Raw genomic sequence first — 18855 nt, 5'->3', positions numbered from 1 at the left:
CATAAATCATAAAACCGGTGTTCAGTGTCCACAGGCAATGTTAACCCAGGTCTACGTGGGTGATGGTAAGTGAGGGTCTGGCAGTCAGTCTTTGCTGTCATTAAGGTCAATATCAAAGGAATGGCGTTATCACAGAATCCATTGCACATGTATGTAATAAATTATAATTGTAAACCCATTTTGAGGAAATATATTCATTTATAAAACACCTATTCAGTGTGCAAGAAATGCTGTTGGGTTTTTTTTTGTCTTGTTTTTTTATAGTCATCTAGGCCAAGAAGATGTAAGGCTCCGTAAAATGGGACGATGGGGCCGTGCCCCAAAGCACAGGTGTCGCCCGGTGTGTGGACTGCTGACTCGGTGACCGGCCCCGCCGCCACCCGTGCGCAGCAGTCGCTGTGTTCTCCAGCCTTCCTTCCAAAGTGGCCACCCCCTCTGCTGCCTGCAATTCTGAAAAAAAGTGGAAAGGTGATACACATATTGGCAAATAGCTCATTTGGTAATTAAATGAAGGCATTCGTGATGTTTGTCTTACTTAGCAGGAAATTTCATACATTTCTCTCCAGAAAAACTGATGTCTGACTAGAGCCCTCCTCCCACCAATTGCCAGACGAGGTGCCTACGAGGTTTCTAATAGTTGAAACATTATGAATTCTTAACCAAGGTCTCATCCCACCTGCTTCAGATAAAGCATTGCACGTGTGTATTTTTGCTACTATTTCAATGGCTGTTCGAACACACACACACACACACACACACACACACACACACACACACACACAGCTTCCTTCAGAACCTGGATCGCTTCTGAAGTTCCCATGAAAGCCGTACTCTGTCTCCGCAGAGAAGACATGTGCCTGAGTTTGTGACTTCCTCCGTTACGGCTGACTGGTGCCGTGAGCTGGGAGTGATGGAAAGGGAGGACCGCCCAGCAGACAGGTGGATCGCAGTGGCTCTCGCATCCGCCACCTGTGTGGTCTGCGGATTTATTCGTGTTCAACCCCTCATTTGTAAATTGCACTTGATAATGCCTTTTGAGTTAGTTTCAGTAATAAAGACAATATATCTCTGTATATAATGGTGATCAAACCCAGTAAATACTTTATAAATGGCAATTATCAAATGATAGAGCTCTGTCTTAAATATTTAGTAAAAAATAAAACAGTCCTGTGAAGGCAAAATTGAATCTGTTTTTTAATGGACTGAATATGTTGGAAAAGTTCTTCTGGATTTCAGTAATTTGTAGAAGTGATTCCCATCAATAAAACTAATAACTAATTGCTACAATGTTAAATCATTTTGTCTTCCTTTTTTCACAATAGAATGGCTGCAAAATGTATGAAGTTAGACCCCAGAACTCCAGAATTTGGATATAAATTTCACATGGTTGGAACAATCAAATATATATTCATAAAAGCAAGATTAGAAACAATTTCCCATCTAAAAATGAATACTGTAAACCATTAAGAAGTGTTAAAGCTGTAATTGCCCCTTAATTTTTAATAAATGCAAAGTATACGTTTATATTAATACAATCAATGATGATAGAAAACACTTTAAGTTTCTAAAACATATATTTGACTTGACACCAATGAATAATAACCCTGTAAAAATGTAGCTGTCCTTACTTTACTAATATATCCACTTCAGAAATGAATGTATTCCTTCATAATATAGATAAGGAATTTTCTATTGGTGATAAGTACAACAAATAAGGAAATATTTGCACTAAATTTTTATAATGAGTGTTTATTTAAATCTAGTTCTAAATTTTTAGAATCATCTTTTTCCAAATATATCTCTGCCATGCCGTTTTAACAAGTGAATTTAGTTATTGAAACTAAAATGAGAAAAAAGTAATTATGGAAAGTTAAATTATTTAAATATCAAATGTACAACAGATAATTAGCAGTCTAGTATAATTCCATCACATAAGTACTCTGCCTTGTAATTCTAGAGTCAGAAAGGGATTAAATTTTCTTGATAATGGATTCACTTGAAGAAAAATAAAGCCTCCGGAAGTCTTAATGTCCTCCCATTTGGGCCAGTACTACTACCCGTGAAATTATCATATCAGCAAGAAAATGCCTCCCTTCAATAGTTATAAATCTTGCCAGCAGAGCAGGGGCCTTAATGAAGGTCAAGGTTAATTATTTAGCAGTGATGAACCCGCGGCGGAGAGCGTTGCCACAGCTTCCACTGTACTTCCAGCCGGGAAGCAAAAGTTACTCGATTCACATTGAAAAGTTATGTCTGTAAATTGTTTCACAGCAAGACAGCAGGCTATTTATAAATAGCTGCTAATTTAGAGAGAGCCATTCGCTTTCCGAGCGCGCCTGCCTGCTCCGGCCGTGGACTGTTCAGGTGCGTGCGGTAGGGTGTCCTGGTCAATTGTTTAGACTTTCTAAACTTAGGGTTCTCTTTTTTCGCCCAAATAATTGTCCTGCAAATATTTAGCTCATTGCAACAGTTAGCGCACAGGGAAAGGCACCTGCGATGCGATACCTCCGCCCAAGAGCGCCTGCGCCCCTCTGCACCGGCGGGTGGGGGTGCCCTGGGCACCGTGAGAATGATGAGCGACCCCCGCAGAAAGGTCCCCCGGGGAAAGCCACCTGCAGAATGCGAACAGCCAAGGTCACATCCACGTGCTCGACCGTCTTAAAAACTGTGTTTTGACCCTTCTTCCATGGCAAGGAAAAGAGACTGAGCTTGAGAACGTTTGATTTCCACGATCCACAGGGAATGCCTTCATTCGAAGTCATGTTTTTAATTTGAAAACGGGCGATCACGTTTCATGGTTAGAATATCATGCAATTTGGATGTACAGGGATACAACATCGTTCTGAATTTAGCCAAAAACATTTTTAAATGTATCTGTCACTTTTTTTTAAGTGTGAAGCAACTGAACATACGTGGTATTCGGTTCTCATGAATGAGCATATTCAGCGTGTCTTTTGTGGAGCCAAACGACCTCTCCGTGGCAGGCTCTGAGCGGGTGAGGCCACCTGAGCGTGGCCCCGGCTCCGCAAGGACCCCGAGGTGCGCCAGCAGCCTCCCTGTGTCTCACGGATGGAGGGGGCGTTCCCCAGTTTCACTTCCTTTAATAGCCATCATTGTTGTTGTTATTACTGTTACTACTCTATTTTTACTGTTTTTGTTACGCAGTGTATATATCTCACAGAAACGGATACGTCTTTGCATTCTCCCCATTTGGTTTATGCACCTTAACTTTTTGCCATATTTATGTCGTGAAAAGTAAAAATGCAACTGCAGAAAGAGGCCCCTGTGTCCTGCTCCTTTCTGCCAAAGCGAACTGGTGTTGACCAGCTACACACCCTCACATTGTGGCTGTGCGCGTGGGACACAGGCTGCCCTCTGTCATTTCATAAACACGGTACCAAACAGTCCGCACTGTTCTCCGATCAGTATGAGTTTGACACGTATTAATGCAGGCAGCGTGGGTTTATTTTAGCTACTCTACACAGTCCCAGTTAGGAATATGTCTCAAATTATTTACCCATTCACTAATGACTGGATGATATTTTTCTGATGTTTCTTGTAATGTCTTACAAGTTATGTTGAAAGGAATAGCCTTATCCATTCTTTTTTCCATAATCATGTGCCATGGTTTTTAAAATATGTAATTAGAAGTGGAATTGCTGGTCATAAATACCAGAAATACGATATCTACTATGTTTCTTTCTCTTCTACCTGTATCGGTATTAATCACACATTTAAACATATTCCATGGTTTATTGTTATGGCCGTAGTTGCTGTTAAGGTTGAGAAACTTTTCACTTATTCTGTAGCCACCTGGGTGTCTGCTCTCTTGATAAGACTATTGATGACCTATGCCCACTTTTCTCTCTTGTGGAGTCTATTTGTTATGGATTCATATTTATTCTATCATCTGAATACATATCTATTGTTTGTTTATTCTTTGGGCACATATCACTTGGCTTCTCTCTGTTTGCGGGGTCTTTGTGTAGCGAGGACATTAAATTTTAATGTGGCAATCATGAGTTTTCATTTTATTTACGTTTGGCATCATGTTTAAAAAGTTATTTCATAACCTGTATTCATAAAACATGCTCTCAGGTTTTCTTCTAAAACTGTATAGCTCTTTTTCCCAATTTTGCTAATATCACTGTATGATAACTATCACTTTAGTGAGCCCTACCATCGCAGTCTTTCAGATATAAAGTAGGTGCCAGCAATTAGGTGAATTACAAGGGATGAGAAAACAAAAGTGAGGAAGCGACCAGCCTGGCGCTCGTGCCGGTGCTGAAAAGCGCAGTTGGAGCAGCATGAATATTTGCGACTGTCCTTGGCGGTTCAGGGCCAAGTCTGATCATCAGATTTTTAGGTGAAAAATCGCTATGGCAAGGCGGGCAGAGGCAGCGTCAGACGTGGTTTGAGAGAGAACAGTAGGGGCCAAGCGCCTTCCCTCTAAGACCTTCCCGGTCCCCAGCGCCCTCCAGTCCCCATCGCCAAGTTCTCAGAGGAAGTCGCTCTCCTCCCAGGGCTCCCAGGGTGAAGCATTAGTAAGTCAGCTCGGAAACCAGACCTGGGAGATGCTCGCTTCAGCCACTATTTATTTCCTTGTCCATGCACTTGTCCCCACTCACTACTTCGATTCCATTTCTGAATAATGAATAAGTACCAAAAAATAAAAAGAAAGCATGCCTTTTTTGCTCCCTGGTTTGCAGCTTAACTTCCAAACTTCTTTTCTTTTCGGTGCCTGTGCATGGGCCACCCTCCTGCCCCTGGTGTGTTCACGGCTGGCTTGGGACCCTGTGAAAATGCGAACCAGCCGGTGGCAGAGAGCAGGGCCTAGCCTTTGGCTTTGGGTCCGTACTCCTGGTCACGGGGCGGGGGAACTTTTGCAAAAGGCTCTAAATAAGTCCTGTTTTCTGTGGTAAGAGGTACCGAAGCTAGTGACTCTTACAGTGTATGAAACCTCATCTCAGTGCATCCCCAGGCTAGTTAGAGGTCAGGCCACTAGTGCACGCCGTCCTCCTCAGCAGAACTCCTTTCCGTCGGCCACGCCCTGCCTTTGTTGACCCTGCTTGCGGTCCGTCGCTCAAAGCAGCAACCATGCTACTTTTCTATACCCATTTTTCTAAAGTTTTGGGCTCTCAGTACCATGATGTGTCTTCCAAGTCGTTAAAGTGACTGTACTAGCAAACGTTTGCTATCGTGTCCCAGGCTGAACACCTTCCTTTACTACCCGCTACCCGATCTCTGCGAAAGGAATTCTGGTTCTATCCCCCCTTTCCTCTGCAGCAAGCGCCCCACGTGCGAACGCTTGGCAAGGTGGGATTGCACGAGGGGACACAACTTTGGTTGACCAGAATAACCCATTGTGGTGGAAATGCTGACTTTCTCCCTTGTCCTTTGTGAAATAGACTCCTCCCTGTATGTCCGCTTCTCCATGTTTAGCTGGATCCATAGCAGCCAAATGAGATGCTACGTTTCCCGACATTCCTGGGAGCTAACGGTGAGCACGAGAGTAAGTTAGGGGAACGGGATGTGAGCTGGAACATCCTGGTTAATGCCTTTAAAGGGGACCAGGATAAGCCACACCAGATATGTCCCTTTGGCATTAGGAATGCGTTGAACTGAAGGCAATTAAGAATCAAAAAATACAAGAGCCTCCCCGCCTCCTCTTATCTGCCCAAGAGCAAGGCACAAATTGGAGAAGGTGGCGTGCATTCCCGCGCTGTCCTGTACCAAGGTGAGGAAGCAGCCCTTGTCACTAGAGATGACGAGCTGGCACAGAGGGGCTGCGTGAACACACCTGCCCAAGGCAACTCTTACCTTCCCCTGGTTTCCCAGGCACCGCCCACACTCCAGCCTTCTTAAAGCCCCAGCCCTCTTTCCTTTGTTAGGAAGAACATATAAGCCCCTTATTTCCAGCTTAGTTTTTGTTGTTGTTTTTAATGCATGTGCATTACTTTCCCAAGAAAACTTTTTTTTAAATTTTTTTTTATTTAAAATAAATTGCTGGGAAGCTTCTTTATAAGTTTCTTTTTTCTTTTTTTAATTTTGCTCAAGGTTGATCAGAAAACAACTTCAAGCTGGAGATGATAAAGATAAAATTGTCAGCTGAAGTGTCAGGATCTTCCTCCATAATATCGTTATGATTTCTTCCTCTTGGAAGAAGAAATACAAATGTCGTAGCAAGTTTAGATTAAATATTGACTATTTTTGAATCACCACGCCTGGCCAGAGGGAAAGAATCTTCTTGACTATGAGCCAGAACCACCTGTTCTCCCCAGTCAATGACCCTCAGAGGCAGGAACGAGGCGCAGTGACCCTCTGCCCACTGCTCCGCCTGGCTCGGAGGAGGGAGGAACGGAGAGCAAAACGACCTCGTGAGTCAGAGGCGGTCTTCCCAGAAGGAGACCAGACAAAGACGGGGAGTGGCCCAAGCTGGGACCAGTGATAGACAGAGGCCGGGCACCAGGCCACGGATGGCGGTGACATTGTATGTGCCTTGATGGCGCATTGTCACGGGACCTATCCTGCTTTTCTGTTTTCTTCCTGAGAGAAGAGCGGAGACCTACTGTGTTTACTGAAGCCAATAACCACCGACACTCACCCTCCACCCCACATATTCATGGCCAGGTAGATGGTCCTGCTGAAATGATAGGAGCTAACGGGTAGCTGGGTCACATCATCTTGATTCAAATTAGTCTGTTAAATTGCTGTTCCGTTTTGTTCAAGATTGTAGTACGAAAAGTATTTAGTTTGGTCCAAAGGTAAGGTGGTGGGAAGAATTAAAATAAAATAAAATAAAATAAAATAAAATAAAATAAAATAAAAAAAGTTAAGAAACGGTGATGGAAGGAGACTTGGCGACATCAAGAGAAGAAATTACACATGTGCTAGAAACATTTCCAGTGAGCATGGGTGCAATTCTGCAGACCTACTTTATAGAACGTGTTTGTGCAGTTTCGGTGATGAGACAGGTAACGGGACGGGTGCCCCCAAGTCTGGACCACAGAGGCCTGCAGCTCAGGCTGTGGGGACTGCTGGCAGCCCATCCGCCTCCCAAAGCCTCTCTGCGCGTTAGGAGTTATCGTTTGATACGTTTGACCTTTGAAGGTCTTATCTTGCTGCCAAATAAGTGATCCCTCTCCTTTGGGCCTGCGTCTTTTTTTTTTTTTTTTTTTTTTTTTTTTTAGTTTCTTTTCTTTCTAACCAGTCTGCTTTGAAGAAGACAAGTCACTCCATAACCCCAAAACGTTGTCTCCCAGGGCTGAAATGATGACAGCCATTTTTGTTACATGTTCACCTTGCAGAATTGGCTGTGGTAATGCAAAATACATTTTCATAACATGTTTTGGAAAAATATTTTTGAACATACAACTAAACTGTTAATTTATGTACAATAGAGAATTCCATCTATATTTGTATCAGAGAATCAAGTAACATGCCAAAAAAACAGAAGACAAAAAACCTGTGTTCTCATTTCTGTTGCAAAATCTGTGCTAAAAGAAAATTGGAGGAATAAAATGTCTCTTTTTTCCCAGAGCAAGCTCTTGGTGTTATTCTCTTCTATAGACATTTCTTTGGATGAACTTTAAAATGTTTAATACCTATAAAACTTTTCTGAATATGAGAAATAATGATTACTGCAGAAGACCCGATTTTGTATTAAATGCAAGAATGTACTTCCCTCATTGCTTAACTTAAACTTAGGGCATAATTAAGTTCTGGAGAGTTCCTTATCTCTTATCTTAAAAGTTAGTTTTAATGTTACAATTTAACTATATGTGTGTATAAAAGACATTTCAGTAGGCCTCAATTTCAGTTTGCCATTTACAGTCTTGTTTTCTAATCTTTTCTTCAGGGACTTTTCTCTATGATGTTCACCTTTTGGAGTTGACCTTGTGACAGGTCACCTAGGGACCTATGCTGATTTACTTGACACATGCCCCCTACAACTGACATTGTGGACCAGTGTGATTGTCAATTTTACCAGGTAGTTTGTGGCAGGAAATTATTTTTGACTTTTTTTGAACGACCATTTCTATTTTTTTCAATGAAATTGCTTTATTACTGTGTGATTTGTTCTCCTCTAAACAAGGCTACCTGCTACCAGAGAAACCGTGCCATGTTTTTCTCTTCCAAACACATATTTTATATTTTCTGTTTAAAGACGCCAAAAAGGGTTTATTTCAACTCATTTAGAAAAGAATTGGATTTGATTGGTCTTTGCTATTCCTTTGTTTATGGTGTTGTCTTTGTTACTTCTTTTTAAACAATTACAAATTTTCTCTTAAAAATATTTTTTCAATATAGTATGCTTTTGCAGAAGAAAATACTAATAATATTCTATCAACATCACCAAAGTATTAAAATTCTTAAAAACCAGAATTCAACTTATTTATGTTGATTTAATTTTTACCATTAAATATGAAAAATATGGGGTTTGTCCAGAAGGTATCCATCCATGTAATATGAAAAATAAAGACATTCATTGAAGATGATAAAATATACAAGAAACATTGTACACAGGGCAATGATGCTTCAGTTCCCTTCAAAGTAGGTACCTTGGGACCTCATACAGTTCTCCCAATCACCATCAGCTGCCCTATCTTACTTTTCTGAATCTCATTGGTGGTCTGAAATTTCTTCCCTTTCAAAGATGATTTTAGTTAGGGGAAAAGCAGAAGACATAGGACACCAAATCTGGGCTGTAGGAGTGCTGAGTCATCTGGGTGATTTGATGCTTTGACAAAAAACTCTGCGCAAGACGTGATGCGTGAGCAGGTGCCTTGTTGTGATGAAGCTGCCAATCACCAGTTGCCCATAACTCTGGCCTTCTGATTCATCCCAACAGTTTCCATGGAAGAATGTTCAAACTTAATGCAAAATGTGATGCAGATTCGTTGCTCTATCTAACTCAGTTATTGTGACTGTGACGGCCATACAGTACACATGCTCACTCAATGGCATCTACTGCCCCCACTGACTATTACAGCAAAGCCGCCATTGTTTGTGCGTGCACATTCCAGTCCACTCTCCTTGGCTGCCCGGTTATATCACGTCACGCAAACCGTTCTCAATATATCAACAATGACTGGACTTTCTCTGGACAGACCTCATACAAGATCTCCAACACAATGTCTCAGGAATTTTAAAGCTGAAAATTTATTGTACAAGGAATTTATGAAATGTTAGTACAATAAACACAAAGACCTTGAGTTAAGAATAAGCCAGGAGAATTTATGGGGTAGAGGGAACCCTGCCTTTGGAGAGTGTTATGGGGGATGGGAGATGGATCAATGTAGACATCGGTACGGGATTTCGATCTATGAGTAAAGGGGGATTATTGGAGAGTTTTGAATAAAGACTTAATATAATCTAATGTTCAGTTTCAAAGATCATTCTGTTTGCTACAGGGAGAAAAGAGTGGGGAGAGGGGCTGGCGAGGAAGCAGAAAGCCCAGAAATGGAGTTGTTAGGATATTTCAGATGAGACAAATGATGGCTTTGCCTCGAGTCTGAGAAGCAGAGGTAAGAAAGGCAGTCTGACATGGGATGTGCTTTATAGAGAGACATGGCAAAATTGGTCCATGAATTGAGTTATAAATAAAAATAAAGATGACTCCCTGAATTTTTCCCCAGTGGAGAATATTAACCCACATCCTCCAGTTGGAGAACTTGCTGGAGAATGGGTTTGAGAAAGAGCTGTGGGAATGACTAGACCTGCCCTGGACTTGGGAAGCTAGAGATGCCTTGTAGCTATTAAGTGGAGAAATGAAGCAAGTAGTGGGCTATGTGGGTCAGAAGTTCAGGGAATTAACCGAGGCTAGAACATTCATGAGCACTGAGAGCTTGCATTGCATTTAAAGCCACTAGAATGAATGAGATGTCCCAGAGAGAACCTGTTCCCGGGGAGAGAAAAGACCTAAAAGGGTGAGTCCTCTTCCCATGCTGTTTATTTACATTTTCTTCTAGTGCCTTTATGATTTTTCTTTTCCGTTCTTCCCACTTGAAATATATATTTTAACCTCGTCTCTTAGTTCTGCTTTCATCACAAAAGTCTCTTCTTGTTCCCTGCTGAGTATCAGGGCACTCTGCAAATTGTATTCTCATTTCTCTAAGAAACATTCAAAGCTGTGTTTTTGCTAGGACTCTCCAGGATGAAGGTTGGCTGTCACTTGCATTTTAGAAATCATCTTGTTCGCTTTTAAAATTTTTATTATTTTCTCTTCTTTTTAGTCAACCTGTAATAAGTACGCCTACATACTCGGTGTTTATCATCACCAGGGATGGTTGCTTTGTGCTGGGTCCTGCCCTTCACATTTTGGTTATTGTTCGAATCTTCATTCTAAATCCGATGCAGGAAGCAGTTGTATTTAATCATATGTTTCAGTCTCACTGTGACTTACTCTCACACAGTAAGACTTAGCTTAGACTTAGTTCTCTGACACTCTCAAACACTGACACATATATAGTAAATATGAAAATGCATTCAATTATTGATTTTTTTCCTGTCTTCTTCATAGGTATTTGTGAGGTTAAATTGTAATTTTAAGTTCTGTTGTTATGTTGTTTCCTTTTGTTACATTTTTAATGTTTTTTTCAGTCTTTGTCATTCACATGTTAACTCTATTAAGACTATCTCTGTAGGATTCCTCTTTCAAATATTGCAGTCTGAGACTCCATGCTGGCATCTAATCTAATTACCTGATAGAAATAAAATACTTTCCAGGCATATGACAGGTATTTTGTGGGTGAACTTTCTCTACGCTTTCCTTGAGTCTTCACTTGCATGAGTGCAGTGTAATACAAACTATGCTTGCACAATAAAACAAATGGATGAAAGTAATTTATTATGGATTGAATGACTGTATTTTAAATAATTGATGCACAGTGCTCTCTATATGCTTTTTCATAAAAAGATAACTATTATGTTGATATTCAACCAAACCCTACTTTTTAAAAACCTTAAACGCAGTAAGGCTTACTACAAGTTCTAACGGGCCAGACAGTCACATAGAACATGAATATTGAAAGAGTGTCAAGAGGCTAAAGAGAGGACCTTACAGGTTTCATCGTCAACACGACCCTGTAAGACGGACACTTCCTATGGTGATTTCTGGCTCATATCTTTGCCCAGATCTTCAGCTACAAACAATTCCTGCTGATTTCTCCTGCTTACCACTCTGTTTCATTTTGTCTTTATTTCCATAGTAACCAGCCTGCACAGGAATGCCCCGACACTTCTGCTGGCTCCAAACCTCTTGCCAAATTGCTCTGCTGCATGAGGTATTAACATTATAATATGCAGTGACTCAGCTTTCTGCAAAGCTTCTGATTGGTAACAAATATCTTCCACTAAATTTTCTCCCTTATTTTATTTCAAAGCTTGCCATATTAAAAATGTAACAGCTAAACTCACTTATTCTGCCAATTATATTTTTAAATTTAATAACGCATCTACGTCTATTTAATGTGTATCTTTTAATCAAGATAAACATCTCATTTAATCTTTCAGCATCCAATAGATTTTAGAGTGTTGATAGTTATAAACATATACGAAGTAGGATACCTGTACTCTAGAAATCACATTTAGTAGAAAAGAAAATCATGAAAATAGTCATTTTAAGACACAGTTTTTAAAGTATAGGCTCTATGAATTTTGACCGACTTAAGAGATTGCGGAATCTTTGGGGGAGGGGATATCCATATAAATGAGCATTTGTGGGGAAAAAGCTGAGGGAAGATATTGAAGAGGAATAACAGAATCACAAACGACATAAACACCGAAGAAGATCCGGACGTTTAGGGAAAATAAGTAGCATGAGGTGCCTAAGGTAGAGAATCCTTACAATGGTAGATCCTTGAAAACAAGGTAACATGGATATGTAAACAGAAATGTAATTTGGAAAGAGGATATTATGCTGAAAATAAAGGGCAGCGTGAACTGCGGGAGGCTTCCATGTTCTCGCCTTCATTTTCAGAGATCCTGTCTCCATCTTCCAGGGAAGTTGCACAAACTCGAGCAAGCCCCCGGTGCCCGCATGCACGGCTCCAGTGGCCAAAAGGTACCAGACAACCAGGAGAGAGCTTTTCCCTCCTTAAAGCTATCATTATTTCTCTTTTCTTTCTTTGTTGTTGTTTTTTAGTGTTTTGTTTATGCTACTCCAGTCGCCCTCTCCTCTTCTTGGCCTCCTCCCTCCAGCCCACCCCCCCCCCCGCCCCCGCTTCCTGTGCGCAGACTTTCTTTGATTTATAAACAATTTCATGGCCTCAGCCTCCTAACCCTGTCACTAAACATAGTTACCCGATACACTACTTTTTGAGCTGCCGACGGCCATCTCCGCTCCCTCACGCCAGCCGGTCGCGGGAGTTTCCACGCGGCCACGCTTTGCAATAGGCAGGCCGCTGTCCCTCTGCTGCGCTAGGGAAAACCGCACTCATCCTGAGTACGATTTTCAGTAACTTTGGGGAAATTAAATTAAAAAGTGGAGTCTCAATTACATCTTGTGACTTTCAAGCTTTAGAGATCTTACCAAGAATTTAATTAGACTTTCTCGTTTCTTTTCCCCCTTAGGAAATATACATTGAAGTAGTCTTTTCCTTTAGTAGCTGGGATAAAAATATCTTAATTCAGGTGTTTTAAAGGATGATAAAACTGACCCTGCATGTTATAGACCAATCAACTTCATTAATGCTGCAGTTAAATTGCACATGAGCGTTTTATTACAGTTGCTGGAATGCATGGAAAAAATGAAACGTACAGAGGCATTATGCTGATAATAGTTAGAGAATTTCCCAAAGACCCCAAAGCAATGTTTCATACTAAAAATCGATCTTGTCATCACTTCTATTTTATCCTATTTATTTAAGTTACGCAATTCAGGATACAGGAACAATGTGATTTGGGCAACTGCTGCAGACACGACAGCGGTTTGCGGGCCCGCCCCAGCTCCAGCCGCCCTGAGGTCTGGGGCTCAGCACTTGGCCTGAAGAACTCACCGCTTTCACGAACAACACAGTATTACTTAGAAGCCATCGGGAGGTTCTGCTTCGCTTTATTTACGTGCAGCTAATTTACTCAGACAACTCCGTGTGCACACATACGCGCATGCCTGAGAACGCACCTGTGTCTCGGGAGAGTCTATAAGCGCTTATTGCCAACACTTAACGAGTGATCTTCATGTATCCAGTCCTGTTTGAACATCATCCCTCTTTCGATGTTCAAAGGAAAGCGTCACTGATGAGCTTATATATGTGAACAGTATGTGAGTGCATGCGGATATGAACACAGGCCACAAAGAGACCCTGCCCTGGAAGGCACGTCACCCACGCAGGAAGCCCAGAGGGGTCCCAGCCGCAGTGCCCACCCGAGGGCCTGACCACTCAGGGCGGGGCTTCAGCAATCGCACAGTGAACAGTGTGTCGCGTGATGCTGCCGCGCGCCAAAATGTGTGAAGCTCTGTCTTATGCAGGCGTCGTATTTTTGTTTTTTGGTTTTTTTATTTTTTTCTGTTTTGGTTTTTTACTCTTTTCTCAGCAGGCATCCTGGAAAATGGTCGAGTTTTTACGTCACATGTTGTTCCTGAAACGCCGTCACAGTTTGCGGCTCCCCCTCAGTCCCCCGGACAGTGGGCTGTGGCGGTCAGGCGCCCCTGTGCACAGCCATCCACTTTTAACGACTTACCACACGCCACTACGGGAAGCTGTTATTTTTGATAACATACTCCCACTGCTCAGTAACTCCCTCTGGGACCTCGATGGATTTTAATTGCGTCTCGGCATGAGGATCTGCATCCGCCTTCACGCACCCTTCTGCATTGCGAGCTACATTCTCTGTAAGCCCGCGTTCTTTCTTTTACCATCTAGGCGCCAGGACCAGTGCCCCTATGTCCGCGTCCCAGATGCGACCCTTGTCCCAGGCAGGGGATCATGTCGTCAGGCACCCCCAGTGGCATTTTCTCGGGCCACTCTGGGAAATTAGCTGCGTCACCCGCTGGTCTGCAGTCACTCTGCCTGCCGAACACCATGGGCCTCGAGGAGGCTGGTCCATCTTTCATTTTTCTGAAGAGTTGCCCAGGTTCACCTCTCTATGGGTATTACTCTTTTCGGAGCTGCCAGGTCCTTACAAAATTGTATTTTGTGATGCCCAGCACCCAGCTCGCTCTCGGAGCTGGTCCGCACTCACAGCTGCATTCAGACGCTCCAGGTGGAGACCTCTGATCTAAGCGACGCTCCGCCCTGCACGTCCCAAAGGTCCGCAACCTCTCTCTTCTCAGCAGGATGGGGACAGCTTATCTGCCTTTTCTGATTTGAAAGAGAAAGAACAGCTTTCAGGCTGATTTATCCCGAGGAAATATGAACAGACATTTTCCCTATAATCTTCTTAGTTTCATTTTCAAATTTATTTTTACAGACAGCATTGGTGTAGCATCCTTGGAACTAACTTTTAACTGTGAGTCAGACCAAAAAAAGTGTTTATTACATAGTTATTGCTGCTGTAGAGTTTCAGAAGTAGACACTGTAAGATACCAGGAATTGGACTCAAGGCCAATTCTTCTCCCCGCGATACCATAATGTTACATGGAGCTAAAGGTACATGCATCTATTAGCTGTAATGTGCGAATCTGGAGAAGTTATCATGAGGTCGTTCAAGGTCATGCCATCCATAAGTGGCAGTCATGTATATCGGAGACATCCATAAATGGACAGCGAGCTAGTTTATTTTAGAGTATCTCACAGTATGGCAGGACTGGGAGGGGCATTTAAGATCGTCTATTCCCACACCTTTATTGTGCAGACGAGCAAAGGAAAGTCCAGAGAGATGATATTACTTGCCCAAGGTCACAGAATGACTCAATTACCTTTTTCCATAATGCGATAAGGCTGTCTTCTGCACGAGCATTAATTGTACCACAGCGAGAATGTTTGTGAAACCAGTTTACAATCCATGCAGCAGGCGGCACAGGGAGGTATGTGGAAATGAAAGTCATGGCTAGAGGAGGCTGGGGATATTTTAAAGCTTGCCATTTAATAGTGCAACATACTTCTTTTAATTTTAGAAGTGGGAATTAAAAGAAGTACATTGCACTAACATTTATAAGGGTGCAAAGGAGATACATTTTCTGCAGTAAGGACTGTTTGCATTTGATCGTCGTGTTTGTGTTGGACGTAGGAGACCACGGGGGGACCTGATCGCTGGTAACAGCAGAGGCCCTGAGAAGCGGGCGTCTTCCCAGCAGGCTGTAGGGAGCTGACCGCAGAACCTTAAGGGTTCCGTTACCTACTAACAACACTCTGAGACAGGCACATCCATCAAAATTTAAGGCTGTTGCTATCTTTTTTTCATAGACTAGAAACATGTCTCTAACCTTATCTTATGTTTGTCCAGTTTCTTTAAAAAAAAAAAGATTTCCATGTGAAGTTATTTAATGCTAAAATTGGGCTCTGGAAATGGGCTGCTATGTAAAAATTTGAATCTAAAGTCTTCCATGAGCAGTGTAAACCTAAGCAAGTTGTACATTTTTTGGAGTCTCAGCTCCCTCATGAAAGAATTAATGAAATAAATGTACATAAGGCACTCAGACCAGGGCCTGGCATACAACGCCTGGTCCCTGTCAGCAGCCACTATGATGCCTTGTGAGAGCTTGGAGGTTGCTGTCGTAGAAACTGGAATGAAGCAGTAGCAGAGGATGCTTGAGAACACAAGTTGCTTGAAGAAAAGAAGAATATTTGAAATGGGCTCACTTTGGCGGGTGACGTTTCCAGCTGTGTCCTGGCTGACTTCTTGCTGCTGAACCTGGCCATTTCTGGTAGGCCGTGGTGAAGTCTCCAACTGTAATAGTGGGTCCACCAATTACCCCCTGAAGTTCTTTCTCTCAGTTACACATTCGGATGTTTGGGGCTCGGTTGTTAGGCTCATGTACCGGAAGGATCGTTCCGTCTCCTCAGAGATTTGGCCCTTCGTTACTGAATGTTGCTCTCTGGAGCCTTGATAACTTTCCTTGCTTTCGCGCCTGCTCTCTCTGAAGTTCATAGCTGTAACTCTTTTCTTTTGATTAGTCTGAGTATGGTATTGCCTTCTTTATCCACTTTTAAATCTGTATGTGATACTTACAATCTCATTTACAATATCATCAAAAATAATAAAATGTTTATGAGTAAACATGAGCCAGGAGATGAAAGATACGTACATTAAAAACTATAAAACATTATGTTCCTTGACTTTCCCCTTCCCTTCCTTGTCCCCGCCCCCCCTCCTTCCTTCCCTCTTGTCTCTGTTGATTTCTTTTCCTTTCAGTGTTTCTGGTCTTATTTCCTTTCAGTGTTCCTGTTCCTTGCAGGAACGTATAGCAAGGACTCATGGACAAAACCAAAGGGGAAGAGCTGAGGGAGGGAAGGAGGGAGGGGGCAAGGGAAAGTGGTGGGGGGAAGGCAGAGACAAATGTATTTGAAAAAAAAAACAAAAAAAACAAATAAATAAACTATTCATTTTTAAAAAAACTATAAAACATTAATAAAAGAAATTGAAGATGCAAATAGATGGAAAGCCTTCTGTGTGTGTGAATTGAAAGAATTAACATTATTAAAATGTCCATACTACCCAATGTGATCTACAAATTTCATGTAATCCTCATCAAAACTGCAATGTTATTTTTCACAGAAATAGACAAAGAAACCCTAAAATTGCTATGAAATTACAAAAGACCTTGAACAGCCAAGTCAATCTTGAGAAAGAAGAGCAATGCTAGAGGGATCGTATTTCCTGATTTCAAACTATATAACAAAGCTGTTCTACGTAAAAATGATATGGTACTGATATAAGACAGATGCAGAAACTAGTCAAACACAAGAGAGATTCCAAGATAAGCTCATGTATATATGGTCAGTTGATTTTTGACAAAGTTGCCAAAATTATACCATAGGAAAAGAATACTTTTTTCAATAAATGGTATTGGAAAAACTAGATATTCACCCCTACCTTCCGCTATACATAAAACCCAACTCAAAATAGATTAAACACTTACATGTAAGACTTGAAACCCTAACAATCCTAAGAGAAAACATAAGGGGTGAACTCTGTGACTTTGGTCTTGGCAATATATTTTTGGATTTGACATCAAAAGGAAAGGCAGCAAAAGCAACAATACACTAGTGGGACTACATCAAAGTAAACAGCTTCATCAGAGCACAGGGAGCAATCGACAAACTGAAAAGGCAACCTATAGAGTGGGAGAAAATATTTGCAAACCATATATCTGATAGTATAGGGATTAATATCCACAATATAGAACAAAGAAATCAGAGAACTTGAGAGCAAAGAAACAAGCAACCCCTGCCTGTCTCTCCTTTCTTGCCATGGTTTGCCCTGAGAACTCACAGCCCTTTGAAATCCCAGGAGAGTTGCTGATGTTTCAGTCTTCTGACTATTTTACTTGTTGGGACAGAGCAGTGCCTTCCAAGCTCCTCCCATGTGGAAAGAGAGAGTAATTGTTGGTGTTTTCTACCTATATTTGGTTATTTTGCCAGCTTCTCTTGAAAAGCTTTTCTGATTTGAATTCTGCTCTCTTCTCTGCGTTAATAATGTCTCTGACTTCTCTGGACTACTAACAATAGAGTATTTTGTGACATTGATAAAGCTGGAAGTGCCGGGAGAAAATGGACGTGGAAATAGATGTTGGCAGCTAATAGATAAAAAGTTCCATTCTGAGCATGTTGGAACTGAGAAACTCATTGAGAATCCACCTGGTATGTGTATTTCTGCAGGTAATTTGGAATCGGTGTGTCCGATTCAGGCAAGAAATCAACATGAGGTAACGTTGTATGAAGCTGCTATTATAGAGGCAATAATTTAATTTGTATAAATGAATAAAATCATAACAGAATGTAAAAAAAAAGGCATCAAAACCAAAATAGTAGGAGTAAATTGGGCAAAAAGGTAAAAGGAGAAAGAAGGCAGTGAAATCTCACTTAAGGACATAGGGCGTAGGCAATAGTAACCCACACTAAAGAAATGGAAAATTCTGGGCTATGTTGTCAAGGACTGAAGGATGAAATTCTAACCAAACTTTCAGTGGAAGGTAGGGAAAAGCAAGACTGTGACATGTTATAGAAAGCTACGAAAGGGTGACAGAGGCTGGACCTACTTATACAGACGAGAGGGGAAAAGACATGAGAGGCTGTGGTGTGAATTTTACTAGGAAACAAATACTTACCATGCATGTATTTATTGTCTTGGATTTATTCTTATTTATTTCCATACTATCTTTCCATTCCCAAGAATAAAGTTTTTAAATTTTGTGTTTTCACACTACTTTCTGTTCATGACACGAAACTTGCAGTATTCGTTAGTTAAAAAAATTATTCAGTGTTAGGTGATCGGAGATTAGATGTGACAAATGTAGCAAAATGAATGCAAGTTCTAGAGCCCTACACTTCCTGTTGAATGTTTATTCTCTCAAATCCTTACAATTAAGTCAATATGCTCAAATTCTTTTTTTATTTCAGAATTCTCACAGTTATTCTATTATTCCATTTAAGAAGTATTTATTGACAATTTTGTAAGCATTTTTGGGTTTAGGCCAATCCCCCATTGGGAGAACTAAAACTCTTTTTTAAAAATCCACTTGATTGCATTGGAGAGCTCATAAGTTACTGAGGTTTCACTAGCTATGGCTGAGAAAAAGAATAAGAATATGGAAATGAATCCAGTTTGGAGTGCTACTTTTTGACAATGGATGTTACTTATTCCAGAGGGGACCACTGCCAGGCTAAGAGGCCGAGGACCCCTGTTCACAGCCTGTGCAGCCCGGAGAGAGGGCACGGACTCCAGAGCATGCCCACGCGTGAGAACCAGGGA

Source organism: Pteronotus mesoamericanus, unplaced genomic scaffold (assembly GCF_021234165.1).
Source record: "Pteronotus mesoamericanus isolate MK-2021 breed Mesoamerican mustached bat unplaced genomic scaffold, CSHL_Meso_final contig_220, whole genome shotgun sequence".
Lineage (NCBI taxonomy): Eukaryota > Metazoa > Chordata > Mammalia > Chiroptera > Mormoopidae > Pteronotus > Pteronotus mesoamericanus.
Note: the sequence above shows the minus strand (reverse complement) of the source record.